General features: G+C 41.4%; 1 protein-coding gene across 2 annotated transcripts in view; it reads right to left on the reverse strand.

Annotated features, from left to right (window-relative positions):
- Positions 1 to 18398, reverse strand: part of ntm (neurotrimin) — a 324623-nt gene that overhangs the window by 190650 nt on the left and 115575 nt on the right. The window contains exon 1 of one of the 2 annotated variants that reach the window (XM_064351103.1): positions 15963 to 16032. The exons of the other annotated variant lie outside the window; for it this stretch is intronic. The gene's annotated coding sequence lies outside the window, so the exon portion shown is untranslated. Of the gene's footprint in view, positions 1 to 15962; positions 16033 to 18398 lie in introns of those variants that run through there. 2 annotated transcript variants of the gene reach the window in all.

Genomic DNA, 18398 nt, shown 5'->3' on the forward strand with positions numbered 1-18398 from the left:
TTAATTTAAAGATGCCTCCATATGTCCATATTTTTTCTTTGCGATAATTATATAAAACACATGGACATGACAGATTTTTAGAATTAGAATAACATATTTTGCATTGAATTCCTAATGCCAAACTCCTTCAGATGAGAACAAAGGCAGTTAGCAATAAGCCTGCAGAATACCAAATGCTGAACACACAGCAGTCACAGTCTGGGCTGTTGCTGGAGGAGACCGCAATCTCTTGTAGCTGCAATTCCACCGGTATCAGGAATCAATCACTCTTCATCCTTGACCCTAATCAGCCACCGTCATTCTTTCACGGTCCATTTCCCCACGATAGAGCTTTCATTTCTCCCAAGAATTAAAACATCACATATTCGGAATAAATCCCAGGCTCCAAGTGCAGAAAATAAAGATTAATCAGCTGAAAAAATAACCCAGTGAAATTATTCAAACGCTAGTGGATTTGGCGGAAAAGGTGAGGGACGAGGCCAGCCCTATAAGGACAGCGTGGCTCGATGGCTGTGCTAAAGCTGGTTTTCAGCGCTCATGAAAAGCCTAATAGATTCAAATGGCCTTGAAATATGGCACCAATAAAATAACTTATAGACTCAAACTGCATTATGCACAGGTTAGATGTGATATGAGCAGTAAAATACCTGTGGTTACCATTGTGAGGTGGAAATATTTTGCACTTCACACATGCAAACCAAAACATCTACAGTACGTACTATATGCGCTAAATAGAATGGAAAAACAATTTAAAAATTAAATTAAACGTCAGACCATCATAGAGAAAACTATAGAGAGAAAAAGATTGACTTAACTGACTGTCATAACACTGCCAAAAATATCCAGCTCACATTAATTACTGTATGATTTTTCACCTGGTGAGATGAGAATGACGTAACACCTGCCATTCCTTGTGTTTTGTACATCATACTGTATGGTATATAGTGAATAATTACAGCTGGAATAAAACTTGTACAGAATGTATTTAGCCGAAAACTGTATTACAGATGCTCATTAGTGTAAACTGATTTGCAATTGCTATCATTGCAATTGCTAGGGACCAGTGTGGTTTAGTGTTCTCGAATCACTTGTAATCAAAACGTTGCAAGTTTTCCCTGGGTGTGTTACTGTTGTGGTACCCTTGAGCGCTATACTTAAGCCAAATTGCTTCAATAAACATCCAACTGTATAAATGGATAGTATTCATTCCGTATGTGTTAAGAGTGTCTGCAGTGCAAAACAATAAATGCATCTATACCTTAACATGGACATTGTTCCAAATTAAAGGCTTTACAGATCGTTTTAATCCATTGTAAGGTTATCGGGCTACATCTACCAATTGCACAGTTTGTTATGAATGAAAATACCTTTTTCACCATGACTATACACTTCAATTAAGCACCTGAACTGAATGTCCAGAAATCCTTCAGACTTTTCGAAGAAACATCCTGATTAAAATTCACCTGCCCTTAATTGATTTCCCTTTTCATTACAAATAGTTGCCATGGAAAAGAAAATTGAATTTGTTGCATCATGCTTCCATGCCAGCTAATGATCCCCCCCACTCCTCAGTTTTCAATTAGTGTTCTTCAAAGTGCAAATGGAGGTACTTTTACAGAACAGTCATTTCCAAGCCCAATGTACAGTCAGCAAACAACCACGATGAATAAATAATAAGCCAAGGAGTCAGATTTCCCCCCCCCCCCATTGGTTTCAGAAAAAGCAGCCTCCCTTTTTTTAGGTTTCTGTTGCCTAAGTTCAGAGAGGCAGGGTGTTTTTTTTTTTCTGCCCTCCGTTTCAATTTAAGTGCAACTGGGTGGGAAACGGAACTCTGTAACAATGGCGAGCCGCGAGTCTGCCAGAGCCACTGTCAGCCGAGCCCAAAATCCAGGCTGCAAAAAGGGCGAGATCACACTGTTCCCAAAGACCACCTGCAAGTCCACGGACAGCCTGAGAAAAGCAACAATGACAGAAGGAGTCCTCACAAAATGGCCTCTATCCAAGAAGTCAAAAGAAGAGCGGCGCCTGACCATGTCCCTTTAATGTCCTCCTGTCCGAAGACGATAGACGTCTGAATGGATCCTCGGAGGCGGCCCGCTGGCTGTCTAAAGGGCCATTCAGGCGCAATCTGTGACATTTCACCAGAGATTGATGCCTCCCCGTCGCCCGCTCTCCACTCCTCTGGCATATGGTAAGCCGTGTCAGAGCCGGCCTCACATCCCTATCAGCGGGGCCTCCCTGCAGAGCAGCCCTGAATCCGGGTGTTTCATTATCTCTGGCTCGCTGGACTCAAGGGCTCGGAGCCCTTGACTTTCAGCTAACACGTAGACTTGTGTGCCTTGATTAGGGTGGCAGACACACAAGTGTGTCCTCTACAGGGGGAAAAGAGACTGAACTCTCAGCGAGGTTCCTCCCCTTTCCTCTACACGTGTGTGTGTGTGTGTTTTTTTAAGAGCAGGTTAAAATAAGCTAGACTTAACGGTTCGTGAACACAGTATTGCTGAAATGCAGGCTCTTCATATGCAGCTTTACTGCACAGATTTACAGAATGTCAGTACAATTGTTTAGAGGAACATGGCACACGTTCCAGTATGAATAAAGCTAACTTCTAACTTGGCTTGTCTAGATGTAGCACTGGATTTATCAACTATAAAAGCAGAACTGAAAAATGAAAATGAAATGCAGGCACCTTTTTTTTTTCCAAAAAAATACTACTGTAAATCAATGGATAGCATAACACTCAAAAATGAGGTAAAAACACTCACTTGTAAATGGTTTGTTCCCTGTCCGCTTTGGATAATCTTTATGGATGCAAAAGTCAATCGTGAAGCCCTACATAGTCAAATCTTAAAATTGTGTATGCATATCGCTTTAGGCCTGCATTCGATCAACATCTGTCTTTAACTTTGAGTTACACGTAAATTCGAGAGTTACTGATCACAATTCATTTTGGCAAGTTAGATTTACTGATTTGTAAATTTGGTAACTGTTTAGAAAGCATTTAGCCTAATTGCAGATCAAAGTTAAAGGCAGAAGTTGATGGAATCCAGGCCTTAGTTTGTTTACTCTAGCCAATCCATAACCCATCTGAATTACTGTCCATATAAACTAATATATTTCAGGATATTCTGTCTGAAATTAACATTTTATTCATATTTTAATGCATATGTAAAGACCATAGCTCCTTAGAAGCAACCATACACTTAAACCGATACAGTTTAAAAGATTCCACTTCAACTGGATGTTTTTAATGCGTCCAGAGAAAATCCAGCAGTTACTTTTCCCTTCGCTGAATGACTACATCAAGAAGTTTTACATTTCGTCAATCATTACAAATACTATAAATTGATAGTTAACTAACTTCTAATTTAAAAAAAATACATTTCAGAACAAATCAGATATGGTATGTTTCTGGTGATGTCACAATGGCAATGACCCAAATGTGCATGACAGGCAATGCAGGCAACGACCTGGAGTCTGCTTTCGGTCATAACCTACAGTGTCAATTCCAGTTGTGGAGAACAAGCCAAAAAAAGGTAAACAGAGAGCAGGAGCCTGTCAGGGGACACTGCGGACTACACTTATGCAGCATTCATCCATAAACACTGTCAAACAAATCTTTACAAGACATGACACCTAATTATCCTTGCCAGAAATATCCCAAGTTCATGCATAGGTGATCCACAAGGTTTGGAGGGCAAGCATCAAGAATCCCAGCCGTGCAAGTCGAGACTCAAGGCTCTGCATTATCTTTAAAACAACCTTCAAATTCTGAAGAACTTAGCATTGAAAATGCCTTCTTCTCCAGTGCTGATAACTTGCCAAAAAAGAGGAAGAAGAAAAATACCGACTCTGACAGGAGGCCATTGTGTTCTCTACCTGGTCTAATGCACCATTATCACTACATTATGCTTTCATACTGCTTTTAAATAATTGTACACAAAGGCCTCTTTTTAATCAATGTTCTGTTTGTCCTTAACTTTGACTCTCAATTAAATGCAAATGCCTGCTTTAATCTTCTCCAAACCATACAGCACTTCACAGAACGTACATCTTCATACACACAAGCTGATGGAAAGTATTCAGGCATTAGGCAGAAGAAAAATATTACCTGCACACGAGAGGAGGAGACACTAATTATTGTTATTCCCGGGAGGAAACCCTCCATTATACGCCATGGAAGGACTCCAGTAAAATTTACAGGAAATTACTGCCAGCAGGCATTCCACAATCACTATGAGGGTGACCAAGCAATCACCTCAGTTATAACTACCTATGGAGTGGGGTAGAAGCAAGCACAAAGACCTCCCAAAACTTCAGACTTGCATTGAGTTTAATTTTTTTTATACATTTCAAATTAAAATATGCAGCCGGTTAATAAAATGCAATGTGAACCTATATTGCAGATACGATGTTCTTAACACTAATATACTTTCCAAAGAGCCATTGACCAGTATGTAAATTTAAATGAACTCCCAGAATGCATTATGGTTTTACAGTAGAGAACTGTAAAACCGCAAAGCAATAGCCTACTTTTAAATATTGCTGAAAATTTATATAACTTTTTTTTACAGCATTGGTATACTGTAAAAAATAACCATCACACACCTGCAATTCCATAAAAAGCCTCAATTATGATAAGGTTTTACAGTAGATTTACTAATATTGACAGGTAGGTATATCAGGGCTTTTCAGCTGATATACCATTACTCAGTAGCCTTTACTTCGCAATGTACTGAGCAGTACTGTACATAATATCACAGCTATTCTCGCTATAAGCCCAGTTCCCTTTACACATGTTCTGCCTATAATATTGTTAAACAGAAATGAGCTGTGCTTAAAAATATACACATTTTCAGAAATTTAGAAAGGATAAAATATAAAGCTAACCAGTTTACAAACAGCACAAGGCGACCAGGAGCAAAAGGACTCCATTAGTTCTCAATCAGCAGGAGCAATGATCAGTATCCAATTGCACCTAATTAGGGGACACAGGTGTTTGGGTGCATTTCTTTGCCAAAGAATCTCTCGCCATCTCTCTCTCTCTTTCTCATGCACGCACGCCGGCACGCATGCAAACACACACACACACACACACACACACACACACACACACACACACACACACACACACACACCAAACTAGGGTAGCCCAAAATGGCCTCGTTCTAAAGTCTGGTAGCGCACTGTCTAAAGTCTGTTCCAGTCAAACACTGACCTTCAGGACCACCACGCTGAGGCGACGTTCTAACTGAAGACATGTTGTCCGCGGCAACGTGGAACGCCCGCCGACGTCCGGTCGCCATTCAGACCGTGGAGTTAATTCCACCTGCCTTTCTGCCACTTACTTTGCTCTGTACCTCCAGGCTTGCACGCTTTCGGATACCGGCACCAGGAAGGTGTTATCGAAATACAGCTGGCAATAAAATTTGATAAATTCCTGTGGAGATGAGATTCCGACGCCGCATGTATAATTAGAGGAGTGTCATTAATCATGTGTTGCGGGGCTGTTTTGGAGTAATGAGATTCCCAAAGTAGAATTTATTAAGCTGGGGTGGCACCAAGCACTTTGTTTATTACCGAGAAATCTTGACATTATTCGGGTTTCGGTGAGCAGGTCCAACACTGGGACACAGTTACCGCACACTGGAGCACAGTTCCTAAGGAAATGTAGCTTTAAAGATCATGTACATGCACGTGAATATGTCATGTTGCCTGTGCTCTTTACCCCCCTTTACAGGGACTTTGCCGTTCACCGCGGTACCCCTGAGACTCCTGTTCGTTCTGTGCTGGCATCATCATTACAGCCCATTACATTTGTGAACACGCATATGCTTCTACAATTCTGTAATATTGTGCTTGTGCAAATCAAAAGGGTTATGTAAATTATTTTTTCTCCGAGACTACACGGTGATTATTATTATGACAATTATTACCAAATCATCATGCATACTGATTCACTGGGAGGTTACATGGCAGGTAACAGGCTGCGTATAATCATATAATATTATTGGTAATAATAAGGACGAATAATAAACTGATATAAAATGAAATCTTAGCACAGATATGAACAAACCTTAAACTGGAGCTCACTGCAGGCACTAATTGCATCCTATAGTCTAACAAAAATGAAGGTCATATAATTAGAGTAGTTTATTAGTAACCAGTATTTTTCCAGCTCTTGTAAACGTTGTTTTGGAATCTCTCACTGGTTCTTCTTTGGAATCTATGCAGTTCCTTCAGAATCAACAGCGTGCACATCGCAAGCTAAAAGTTGAATCGAGGAACTAATTTACAAGGCAGTGTTTTCTATTGATAAAATGAGGGAGTAACCTTTTAGTGTGCACCAATTCATTGTTTATCCGAACTTCCTATTTAATTAAATGTCATTGATTGTGTTGACTTAGGTCAGGCTTTGTGTTTTATATTGCTTTGGAAAATACACATTTTATTTACCACATATGACTACGAATACTGAGAATGCACACATTTGACTGAATCTAAAATGCCGTTTTCTAAAAATAATTGTGTAATGATTATTTTCTTTATTTTGATGTGCAGAGCTACAGACAGAACCAGTGACAGCAATTCACTCTTAAGTGCAGAGTACAGACCAGAAACCCAGGTTATTTTTTTTATTTTACTAACGGATTCAAAATAAATAGCTTATTATCTATCAAAAAACATCCTTTCACAAAGCGTTCCTTACAACAGAAAATAACACGTGTAAATAAGGAATATATGAATTGCATACCCAAGCCCAATTCGTGTGAACAGAATCAAAAATTGCTTTACATTTATTCATTTAGTAGGCACTCTTATCCAGAACTACTACGCCCCACTGATCTACCAGTGGAATGAACAGCCCTTTGTATGTGCAGATAAGCCATTCAAGAACTTTCATTAAATGCATCAATATGCTTTCGGTTCAAGCCTGACTTGAAGCAGAAAAACACTGCTACCGAGAATGATAATGAAAGATAGACTGACCTTTTTTTTCCGAATAGCGGGAAAATCTTAATCACAGTGCATGTGGCCTTGTAGACAACACTTATCTAGCAATAAGATGGCAAGCTCTAGCATCGATTCTGCTCTATTGTCCTGTCCATTTATGATTAAAACATCCATTTTCTTTTACAGAAATTAAGCCACTGTAGAGTACGAGTTGTAAAACCACTAATAAAGCAGTTTTTTCCCCCCTGGTTTACAATATATACACATTCGTCAAAATCACAGAAAATTAATTTTTGTTTATGTATGTAAACATACAATACAAAAACATTTCTGCTCAAATAAATGATGATGATGGACTGTGTATATTTCTTGCAGGTGGCGATAGCGGCTCCCACAGAGGGAGGGTTACTGTCGGCAGGATGAACTTCCACCTCATTGTTCACCAGCAACTCCTCTGACCAATCAGGACCCAGTGGTCTGTCGGAGCTGGCGGCACAGCACCTCTGATGCAGCGGACCGCAGCAGACCTGATTCCACTACTACGACTCATTCATTTCTGCAGGGCAGAGCAACTTCAGCCAGAGTCTAACGGATGCTGCCCTATGGTCACATTTCCATCACTGATGAGAATTTTTGGGCCAAGCTTCACCTGAAAAAAACACCCCATAACAGTAAATTGAGTTTCTTCTGGTGCTGCTTTATTATACATTCTTAATGCTTCTGGGATATTACGGCGAGGGATAATGGCCTCACTCGCGAAACAATCTGCGTTTGTTTGAAAAGCAGAGCAATACCGTGTGAGAGCAATTCAATTCCTGTGAGTTCAACACGGGGGATGAAATGAAAGCAAGTCTATTTCAGGATTATTTTTCAGTATGATTATTGTTTGCTTTGTTTATTTCCTACATCAAAAATTTGCAGAAATTGTATGGAGCACGAGTCCTTACTCTATGAATAGACCACATAGATGCCTACTTTAATTTACATAAGTTCAGTACAACAGAACAGTGGACCTTTCAACGCCCTATGTAGTTACTATGCTTCCAAAATATGTGAGTAAACCAAAAAGATTGTATTGAGCATGCATGCATGAATAGAACATATTCATTGTGAACATTATTCATGGAAGCTAATCCAACTGGGAAACAAGGACTGATTTAGTTCTCTGATGTGGTGGTGGGTATACATATCATTTATGTCAGACATTTCAATAATATGTACAAAACATTCATTGCAGTAAAATCTGAACTGTGGGGTAGATATGTCTGTATCACATGCATGTGGTGCAATTCTACTCAACAAACGGCTTAGTTCAGCATCACCCACACCATCAGTGTGGGGAGAGCTGAATTAGCAGCCCCATCCCACTTATTCGCACACAAAGCGCTCCCAGAATATGCAGACAATGACACAGACAGCCTTGGACGCCCATATTCAGGGCTGATAAATACATACAGTTGTCCTGTCATGACTTTTGCTGTCACATGTCTTCTATTTCAATTACTAGCAGGAACATGCACTCGCGCACACGCTGCACACGCGCACACAGCAAGTTCCTATCTGCCTCCTTCAGCTCCAGTTCTGGCTCTTGTCCAAATGTGCCTTGTGCAGTCCTAGGCAATCATATTCTGTGTGAGTACGTGTGTGTGTGTGTGTGTGTGTGTGTGTGAGTACATGTGTGTGAGTGTGAGTATGTGTGCATGTGTGTGTGTGCATGCGTGCTAACGTGCGTGCGTGTACCATTATTACAGACCATACTAAAACTGAGATCTTGGCTTTTACAATATATATTTCCCCAAAAGAATGAACACCTAACTGTCTAAAATGTATAAATAGAAGTGTCAAATGGCATAAAAATCAATGCCATAAAGTAACAGGCTCTGTAAGCCATATAGGATTACGGAGTCCTGTCACAGCCTTTGACACGGTCTGAATTACAACTGATGGCCGCAAATACATCTCCCCCAATGCACATGTGGCATGCCCATAATCTTTTAGGGCTTGATTGAATCACTGCTACACTTCTGCACAGTACAAGAATGAGGAGGCTGCTACCCTCACACAAAGCGCTTTGTCCTTAACTTTGACTGATACATTCTGGCAAGTAGTAAAGTGCATCTGTTTCCATGTCATAATTTGTCCCCATTGGGCTCTTGGCGCTGTGTGTAAGCACTGCCTTTAAGTCAATCAAAGGACACTGTGGTAAGACAATCTGAAAAATAGGAATAACTAGATTTGAACCCATGGAGTTAATAATGGTAATGGGTAGTTCTGCTTAACATGGGTGCACCGGTTCAAAAGAACAATGATGAAGTACATAAATCGTAAGCCACATTCCACTGACCTCCAGAGGCAGTCTCACCTTCAGATAAGAAAGAATCTGGGCATTAATGTTATTTAGGACCGTATATTTTTTTTAGTGCAGCTCAATAAAAATAAAAAAGAAAAGGCTATTGTGGAAGGCTGCCAAAATTGGAGTCACTCATATTTACCATTTATATGTTTCAAATATTGAAAATGGAAGACATTTCACTTCCCAAACTGTTCAGCAAGTCGAGTCTCCGTGTTAGCAGGGTTAAATGGGATGGTAGAAAAGCACAGTTCTGGTAATAATTAAGCATAAGTCTAACTATCAGGTGGCAATTGCTGGAATCTTACCATTTCACACTTAAAGATCAGCTCACAGTTAAAATGTGGGCGTTCCCTGTAGAATCACCGCGGTGCAGGAAACGGTTACCAGCTTCCAGATGAGCGCATTAGCGCGGGCGCTCGCACTTCAGATGTGTGAGCGGCACGACGGTCGCCGCCATTCCATTCCAACCTCCCTTCGCCAACGGGGGAGGAAACACCGATACCACGGCAGCTATCTATCCTAGCGCATCCCGCCGCACGTCCCATCTTAGCATCTCTCCGGCGCGCGGCGCGGGTAATCCCACGGAGACAGAGCGTCATAGGGGGAGCGCCGCAAAGCTATCGATGGCAAAGTAAAAGTGGAGTTTGGCCCTCGCAGGCCTTTAATGTACTTCTTACATTTATATTGTGACAACGGTGACATTTAAAATGAAGTCATGGGCGTGCTATTTACCAGTCCCCACAGTGTGGAGAGAATGTGCGCAATTAGTTCCCCATTATGTTAATGAATCTGTTTGACGGCATTCCTTTACACATTTGCATAATGGAGCAGGCAATGGGGCATGCTGTATTAAAATGGAGTGGTCATTATGGTGCACTTCCACAGCGTTTCATAATGTCTTTTTACGCTGTCTTTGTAATAACATGTGTTATGACTTATTGTCCAGTGGCGCTTGTGAAACCGAAGCAACAGAAACCTGCAGGGCAGGAGAGTGCCCCACGGGCGTCGGGTTTGAGAGGAAGAGAGTGCACGGCAGATAAATAAAGGTGTCATTTCAGTAAATGACTTGCCGTAGGAATATCATTTCAGCACTGCAGCAGAGTCTCTGAGGCTGAAACAGCAGGCACCTGTAGAGCAGCCCTGTGCCCTACTGAGCATTTCATTATGATTCCGCCAAGATTACGATGCTGCATACGAATACATTTAAAAAAAGCAATGGGCCCAATATCTTTTAACTCACCAGTCAAAGAATAAGGACAAAGCAAGACGAGCCTAAAAGGGTATTATATATATATATATATATACAAGCGACAGTACAGCGTTAAAACACGAGTGCTAATCAAGCACGCAGCCACAGATGCGACGAAACACGTTGTTGAATTGTTGGCGGATGAAGAAGCGAGAATGCGCTGGCAGCGGCGAGGCTCAGTATATGAGAAATGTAATTACACCGCGATGGAAGCATAAATAAAAATGCGTTCTCTGGGCTTAAGAGGCCCCTCACCGCCCGCAAGCTTCCCCGACTCTCGTTACGGATGGCCGACTCTCTCTCTCACTCTCTCTCGCTCGCTCTCTCTCTCGCTTTCTTTTTGTCTCTCACTCTCTCTCTCTTTCTTTCTGTCTCTCTCTCACTCTCTATCTCTCTGGCTCTCTTTCTCTCTCACTCTCTCTCGCTCGCTCTCTCTCTCACTTTCTTTTTGTCTCTCACTCTCTCTCTCTTTCTTTCTGTCTCTCTCTCACTCTATCTCTCTGGCTCTCTTTCTCTCTCTCTCTCTCTCACTCGCTCTCTCTCTCGCTTTCTTTTTGTCTCTCTCTCACTCTCTTTCTTTCTGTCTCTCTCTCACTCTCTATCTCTCTGGCTCTCTTTCTCTCTCTCTCTATCTTGTTCTCTGGCTCTCTTTCTCTCTCTCTCTCTCTCTCTCCCTCTCGCTCGCTCATGCAGACCCTGGCTCTACCTGCGACAGGCGCCCGTCCCTTAGCCGTCGCTGATACCAATCCTGCATTGTTCCAGCTTGTCCAGGGACTCTGGGTTTAATCTTAGAGTGCCGTTATTACATTCCACAGGGATCCGGGAGAACCGGTTCACGGAGTGGATTCTGACTTTTTGGACTCTGAGATATCGACCGTCGATACCGTGATTGAGTTGTATTACTCTGCCGGCTCATTTCAAGCGCTGATAAGCATACAGCGAAAAGCTTGTGCTAATGGCTTTTTTTCCCCCCCTTCCCTCCACTCTGGAATGACCTTGAACGAAGGACGCAATTACCTGCAGCCACAGCCTTCTTTGTGCTCTTTAAATGCGGCTGTTGTGCAGCACTGGCCACTGGGTGAAGGAGATAGGGAACCTCCAACAAATTGGGAAGTGCTGCAAAGACTTACAGTAACATTGAGGAAAAACCTGACATTTAACTGCTGTTGATGTCTAAGTCGAATCTGAGTCAAGCGTTGATAATTTGATCATGTAAGCCAACCCAGTGTCAACATATCTTTAGTAGAACTTATTTTCCATTGACCATACTATAATATTGATGCTATTTAGCATATATCTATGTCTATATATTGCCTTCATACTGCAGCTCCTTAAAGATTTGATAGCTACATAAACAAGTTCTTAACACACGTTATCACATTATCAATCATATTTGGGAACATTATACAGTGTGCAAATCCCTTGTCTTTTTAAAATTATATTGCACTAACTTCTGCCTGAAAAGCAGAGGACACACTTGTCTATAGTTTATTTTGCTAAATGAAAAAGTGCAGAATTTCCATAATATTTACTGGCACAAGCCTTTTATTCTATAACATTGTAGGCCAGATTAATTACCGAAATGAATACATTTAAAAATGCAGTGACAGAAAAATCCCTTTGTATAAATAAAGTATTTGTGTGTTTAAGGAACTAAAGACTACAGTTTCAGTGAAGACCCAAATTGAAATTTATAGCCTTACAAACGTCAGACCCGTTCATTTCACTGCCTCTATTGCCAGACAGAACCAAACAATTTCAAACTGTAAATCAAGCAGCAGCTGCTTGCGCTGTATAAACACAGAACAGAGAAAGTATGACACTGCACTGGCATTATAACAAGGTTATTATTAGTATCAATACGATTTGTTTGTAGGGCAAACAAGCTAATCCAGAGAGAATGACAAGGACAGAATGTCAACACAGAACGTCTCGTCACTGAAGCAACAAAAACAAACACACGTAGACAGCAACCAGAAACTCAAGGAATTACTGCTAAACAATTCATGTAACAATAAATGCTTTAGTTCACACTTGGTGTGTGACAGTTACGCTCAAGAGCAACCTCCACATTACACTGCCATGAATGCAGAACCTTGAAATGACCTAGAATGTCACCACTGCCATATATAACCACTGAGTCCTCAAACTTCACAGAACAATGGGCATCATTCACAAAACTTTTCTTTTGTTCTTCATACAAGAACTTCATACTTCATTCAGGTAGGTTAGGTAATGCACTTAAATCAGTAGCATATTTAATTTAATATTGATAAACGTGTCATTAATATGAGGTCTGCAACTACTTACAATGACTTTGCATTAATGTTTTCTAAATAGGAACATCTTCTGCATATGCCTTTATGCATGTTTCCAAACACATGTAGATTTTGATCTTACCAAAGAAAAAATTCACATAAGAAAATAAAGATGAATGTCAAAATGTTCGTTGAAACGTTAATAAGCAAGCGCAGTTAACGACCGAATTTGATTGTATGCACGTTTCGTGAATGAGGTCCATTGATCCGTAAAATCAGCCTAAAATGCATTGCATACATTGAACTAACTTAAACACAGTGCTTACAGTAACAATGAGCTGTAATGACAGCTGACATCTGACTGTAATGACATCAAATTTTGCTCAGTCTAGTCAAGCACAGGGTGCACAATGTAGAATCGGTATTTTTAAAAATGCACCAGCATACATTGCCTTTAGATATTTATTCAGTAATGGATTTTCTTTTATGTTTCACGCCACCGGTGCGCTGCATACCAGTGCTTGTTAAATACGGCATAAACTGCACGTTTATTTTTTGGTAATGTGACTGCATCCTGCATCCACCTCGCGCACAAATCAAAGTGTGTCCACATTTCTAATAGAAATTCTACTCGTACCACTCAGTTCTAGCACTTGGTGTTATTGTCGTTACTCTTATGCCCGTGTAATCACAACCACAGACCCTCTAAAACGAATGCCACCCGTGCCCCTCGAGGAGAAATCAACCTTTTCCATTAATTGTACAGCCCGTATCTTGATGCGCAGGCGATGGGGGTATTAAACTTCAATCGAACCGAGGCGCGTCTGAAAAAATATGCAAGGCGCATTTTCAGCGGACGCCTTTGCCACAGATAACCGTTTGCAGCTAAGCCACTCCGATGAGGAATCAATTTCTCAAAGTGACGGTGGGAGACATGAGGCTGAATGGGGGACACCTGCTCTGATTACTTATGTTCAGACCAGTTCAATGACAATCGGTCTCAGCTTTGCAGCTCGTGTGATTGCATTACATTATCATCACGACGCCGGAGCCATAATTAAAAAGAAAATTACGGCCATATTATCGTACCATATGTACAACGTAAAAAAGGCAAAAAAAATCACATCACGCTTCAAGTAATGAACATTTAAGTAGCAGCAGTGTAGGAAGAGAGACTGCCCTTTCCTGTCTTGTTCCTGCTGAAAAAAATGGCTCTGAAGTTGCCTCACGGTAAAAGAAATATGGCGTAATCAAGGTCAGATTCACTCTCGCAAAAAATAAATAAACAAAATTTAAAAATAGCCTTAATGCTATCTGCACAAAGCCTGGCAAATCTCAGCAGCAGATTCTCTGTTAACTGACCGGACAGAAAAATAAATTTTGACTTTCAACAAAGTCGTCTTTTCAACTTTTGACTCCCTTTTGTACATTCTCACCTATAAGAGTGTGGAACAGTCTCTACCTATGCAAGTTCAGTGTAAAGATCAAGCATGTCCCTTGAGTAAGGTGATGGCAATGACCATTTCAAACTTGATTCTATCAGTAAGCCAGATCTAACTCCTGCAATCCCCCCATGCTAGCTTGCAGCTGGATTAGGATTCCAAAAAGCAGATAAAATGTGGTTAAAGCTCCAGTCACACATCATTACCATAAGCATCCTTGTCATGTTTAGTCAATCCTTGTTATATGCTTTTGGCTAAAAGGCATGTTATGGCTGTCCTGGGCTCTGGCAGATTACTGAATCCATCTACACAAGATTGACAACATTGATTCCCTCTTACCCAACCATGAAACCACATCCCCATCAAGGGTTTTGGTTGCAAGGAACAACTACAGACAATACTTCTTCCTTCTGCAAGAGCACTTAACTCCTCAAGCGTGCAATTGAGAGCACCGCCATCATATTTGCCACCACTCTAAACCTGTTTTTAAGCAGCTTGGTTTCAGGAACAGTGGCTCAAGGATAGGGTAAGCATACAGGCTTGTCCCTCTGTAAAGCAGATAGTCGGCTTAGGCCAGGGGATCCTGGGGAAATTCTGCATTTGCTAGTATTTGTTCCAATTTTTAAATTGTAACATGCTGTTAATGGTTCTTCATTAGACATTTTTTACAGTCCATTGAAGGATGTTTAAAAGGACACGTTGACATTTTAAGGCCACATTATGATGGAAATTGCTGTGCATTTCATGAAGAAAAGGAGTCACATTTACACCACAGGACAGATAAATCAATGCCTATTTTCCTGTAATGTGCTATATGGCAAACAATTCCTGTAGAAAGAAGTTACCTTCTTAAAATTTATTAAACTGCAAATGGACAAACCAGATAAATTGAGTCCCAATTGTTGAAAATGTGAAACTGTAGTAACTGGCATTAAAGCATTTGTGGCTTTCAGGAAGAAATAAGAACAGAAGAACTTAACCACGCTTTCAGCACCCTTCAACAGATTGGCTATAAAAAAATACAGAAACGACTAAAAAAAAAACTGACTACAAAGTAGGCCCTCAGGACTGAGTTTGAGAATCCCTGCCCTGGGCCAAAGGCTCTCAAAGGGCAAGGGCTGTATGCAATTTTCAGCATTGATTCAACACCCGTTTTCAACAATCGGAGCGAAATACTTTTCCTCTGTGGTCATTTGTCATATTTATGAACACCTCTGTAGTCATTACTGCAGCCGCCACAGGTGCGGCTGCTTTCATGAAGCAAGAGCGGCTTTCAGAGACGTGTTTAAAGCACACGCGCCATACATTCCAGCATTAACCCTCATTCCTATCGAAGGCCACCCATTACTAAGAATCCTGGTGTTAGTCCTGGATTGATAGACATATCCTTCAGAGACCTGGCAGAAATTAAGTTTACGTTTTTAAATTTAAATGTTTTTGACCTAATACAAATGCCTTGGATGACAAAAACATGTTTGTAGTTAAGATTTCAGCATAGTAGAAGATAAGGTTCTTGAGATTAAGACCAGATGACTTATGTCCCCTACAGAGGACAAAAATAAATTGCAGGGTCTTAGGAGGATATATAAAAATACTGCCAGAGACGGGTAAAGAGCAAGCATAAACCCCGCACAGACAGGCGCATAACTGCATAATCCTGTATTCCCCAACAGCTCTGTGAGGTCATGAATCAGAAAAGGCAGTACTTCTCTTTCAGGAGCCAGCGAAGACAGCGTGAAACCACAAGGTCGTCCCCTCAAATCAGCAGGCGCAACACTTTCACTTACCTAAAGAGACAAAGAGAAAGAGGCATTACTTTACAGGAATTACTCTGAATCAAGCTGTGATTTCTGAGACGCATTAGCCACAGAGCTCTTAATGCTGCATTCATCTTGAGTGTCCCCCAATGAAAAAGCAATACGTGTTCAAAATAACCGAATGTTGAGATCCTGAGTGAAAATGTGACCTATGCAGTTTCAATATGAAGCACTCTTCACGGCATATTGTCTGGCAACTCATAATCACTGTACTGTAAATTGATACATGCTATGGTATAAATCAGTGCTAGTTTTGCGCGTGCAGAAAGCTTGCTTTATCTTTTCCTACATTTTGAAAGTGTTATCATGAGCTATAGGGCACTAATAAAATGTACTTCTCGGAAATCGGTAGTCCATATAATAATAGTCGGATTCAAATACAAGAATGAAAAGCAATTCCGAGGAGTGTACTGAATGATATACAGTATGTAAAGAACATGGACATTTAATAATTCAAGGCGCCGAGTTTAGCCACCACCTATGCCATTCATCATGCAGGAAACTGAGAGAATATGTAAGTTTTCTTAAATATGTGTTCTAGTCCTGGATGGGATGTGTGGCCTGGTATCGAATACACACTGTAGTAGCATCTACCATGGCTGGAAGCCATGTGCAATGACATACAGTAACTAGTGTTGGCCAAAGGTGGGAGAGTTTCTGCCAGCAAGGGTCACAGTATCTCATCTCTCACCAGTTCCCCCTGCTGGTCAATCCGGTGCTCGCAAATCTGCATGTTGTGCTGCAGAAGTGTATTCCAATGACAGAAGACAGTTCAAGCCTGACAGGTGAACTGCAGTGTAATAAGTGCCTGTCATCACATGCTTGTCTGCGCTCTCCTGAATAAATTGAGGAGGTTGCGATTGGACGCTCCAAAACTGGGGAGAAAAGGGAGCAAAAAACCGTTTTAAGAAAATGGAACCTGGCTTGATGGCTTCAAAACTTCCAGATTTGACACAGGAATGCACGCAAGAGTCAAAAATGGCATTAAATCAATCCATTTCCGTGCAATTAAAGCGGCACCAGGTGGAGCAGACTCTGTCACCACAGCCTCTGGCACAGAAAGCCAGGGGAAAACAAGCTCCGAGCTTCTGAGTGGGATGTTTATCAATGTGCTCCTAATTGAACGCGATGTGCTGTAAACCTACGGGGGGACCGGAATGAGAGTGTGGCATCTGTGACGGTACGCAAGGGACTGACAGAGAAAGTGGGAGAGAGACAGAGAGGGGGAGAGAGGGAGAGGGAGATGGAGAGAGAGACAGGGAGAGGGGGAGAGAGAGAGAGAGAGTTTCCAGCACTCCCCTCAGGAATCTAGGTCTTCTCTGATCATTAATAATATGCAGAGAGAGGAAGAACGCAATCACAAGAAACAATGCCGGGGAAAAAAAGAAAACACGGCACCACACGGTGGTGGTGAGCTCCACGCGAGCGTCGCCATTCCCGACGCCTGGCGCATTTCAATCAGGAGGGCTCGCCGGCTCCAAGGGCGGATCCCGGCGATGGAGACGCGGCTTCTCGCGTCACTTCTAATGGACTGCAGACTGTACCCTAAGCAGACAGCTCGGAGGCACAATGCATAGTGGTCTCATTACATGCTTTTCTGTTGAGCACTGTTTGAAAATTAATTTCATGGCTGATTTGAAACTCCCATATGGTCGAGTGCACCTTTGGTGCCGCACGTATTATAAAGCATCCACAGCTCAATCTCCTCCCAGCTTCCCAGGAAGAAAATAACGATTTGGAAGAAGTCATAAAGTCAGGAGTGGCTGAGCGCAGCTGGAGGGCTCTGTTTAGCTACATCCATTTCCAGAGATTCGTCAAGCCATGACGGACTTGGCTGTCGGTTTGGGCTGTCGTTTGAAGGCCACACTTAAATTTTTCTTTTTTTTTTTCGACCAGAATTTTATTGATTGAGGGGATTGGGGAACAATTCAGAAATTGCCCTCGGCACAAACCTGCTTAAGAGTCCATAGCTGGTGCAAAATGCATGAATAGGTAGATTTTAAAAAAATAGTTAAACTCAATGGATTGTCCCTGACAGGGAATGTTGGAATCTATATCTTAAAATGCCTTTTTCAAAAATCATACCAAATAACTTTTCACAACATTTCCCGAAGTGGTTTGTTCTCCTTGAACAGGGGAATCAGTTTCCAGTGTAAGTTGGCAGCATGTTCATTAACATGAAGTTTCATTTCAGGTTAACAAACACGGTCGATGAAAAAAAAACTCACATTCTAAAGTCAAAAGAATATGAAATCTAGCAAGTTTGGGTACCACTACTCTGTACTGCCTCCTGCGGACATTTGAGAGAATTTTATTCTGTGCAGA

Source organism: Anguilla rostrata, chromosome 9, assembly GCF_018555375.3.
Source record: "Anguilla rostrata isolate EN2019 chromosome 9, ASM1855537v3, whole genome shotgun sequence".
NCBI lineage: Eukaryota > Metazoa > Chordata > Actinopteri > Anguilliformes > Anguillidae > Anguilla > Anguilla rostrata.